The following is a 1,948-nucleotide window of genomic DNA, read 5'->3' as shown; positions in this document are numbered from 1 at the left end:
TGGAGGCGATTCCCCACAACTAATCGACCAGGGCCCCTGGGGGGACACAGCCTAAGTCCCCACCCATCGGATCATCTGGAACTTCCGTCCAGAGAGGAGAGACCGACTGGGAATTCTCTCAGTCAAGGTCCAAACCGAAAAGAATCACCGGCACAGACACCAGGACTAAGGCAATTTCTAAAAGACTGGTTTCTGTGTTTTGGGTGAATCCGTGTATTTCTGTATCACAAAATTACCTATTTCGAACGCTACGATTTTTCTCCTCCTTTCGTGTCCCGTCCTGTGATACACAGACCAGGGGACTCCTCAGCTCACAGTCCATGAGGCCAGAAGATGACGTCCCAAATTTCTATTTAGAATGAATTTAAGCAGGCCAGCCAAAGCCAAACACTCTGCCCTGAAACTATCGGGAAGACAAGCGGGGTGGGGGGGGGGGGGGCGGAGGCGGGAGTCTGGGCGCGGTAGGCTCGTGCCTGTCATCCCCGCACTCTTGGGAGGCCGAGCGCAGGTGGATCCTTCGATCCAAGCCTTGGCAACATGGTGAGACCTCGTCTCAAACAAAAATACAAAAACTAACTGGTTCCATAACCTGGACTCAAAGTTAATAAATAGATAAATAGGCCGGGGGCGGTGGCTCACGCCTGTCATCCCAGCACTGTGGGAGGCCGAGGCGGACGGATCACGGGGTCAGGAGATCGAGACCATCCTGGCTACCACAGTGAATACCCATCTCTACTCAAAATACAAAAAAGTAGCCAGGTACGGTGGCGGGCGCCTGTAGTCCCAGCTACTCGGGAGGCTGAGGCAGGAGAATGGCGTGAAACCGGGAGGCAGAGCTTGCAGTGAGCCGAGATCGCGCCGCTGCCCTCCAGCCTGGGCAACAGAGCGAGAGTCTGTCTCGAAAATAAATAAATAAATAAATAAATAAATAAATAAATAAATGAATGAATGAATAAAGAATAGCAAATAAATAAATACATTAAAATTGAAAACTAAAAAAAAATAAAAATAAAAAAGTGTAGCCGGCCGGGCGCGATGGCTCACGCCTGCCATCCCAGCACTTTGGGAGGCCGAGGTGGGGAGATCACCTGGGGTCGCCAGTTCGAGACCAGCCTGACCCACATGGAGAAATGCCGTCTCTACTAACAATACAAAATCAGCCGGGTGTGGTGGCCCATGCCTGTAATCCCAGCTACTCTCAGGAGGCTGAGGCAGGAGAATCGCTTGAACACGGCAGGTGGAGGTTGCGGTGAGCCGAGATGGTGCCACTGCACTCCAGCGTGGGCACCAAGAGTGACACTCCGTCCCAAGGAAAAAAAAAATGAAGTGCTGTATTCTGTTATTTCTGCTTCCTGCCCTGAGAAGAACATAGTACAACTGTTGCCTGCCAGCCTGCCTGCCTGCCTGCCTGCCTGCCTGCCTGCCTGCCTCCCTGCCTGCCTGCCTGTGACAGGGCCTCACTCTGTCTTTCGCCCAGACTGGAGCACAGTGACACCATTATGGCTCGCTCACTGCAGCCTCAACCTCCCCAGGGTTAGGCGATTCCTCAAGGGATCCTACGGCCTCGGCCTCCCAAAGCGTTGGGGTTACAGGCGTGAGCCACCAGCACCCGGCCTGAGTTAATACGTCTGGTCTCACTACGTCCTCACCACACACCCATGAAGAACTCAAGTCAAGAGAGAGTCGGCAAGAGACTCTCAGCATTCTCTCCTGAAAGCACGAGTGTCCCGAGCGCCTGTGGTTTCAGGTGGCCGCGCGTAGAGGAGAGATCGCCAATGTTTCCAGAGAGGTGCGAGCCACAGTCATTCGAGGGCATCCGAGCACGAGATGGGGTTTCTGACAGCGACTTAAGGGCCAGGAAGGGCCAGAATCTGCCGAGGCCCGTGTTCCAGGGTGGGGCCGATGGAACCCAAGGTAGAGGGAGTCAGCGGTCCGCACGGAGAGAGCT

The sequence above is a fragment of the Pongo abelii genome, chromosome 23 (assembly GCF_028885655.2).
Source record: "Pongo abelii isolate AG06213 chromosome 23, NHGRI_mPonAbe1-v2.0_pri, whole genome shotgun sequence".
Taxonomy (NCBI): Eukaryota; Metazoa; Chordata; class Mammalia; order Primates; family Hominidae; genus Pongo; species Pongo abelii.
This window is presented reverse-complemented; position numbering follows the sequence as displayed.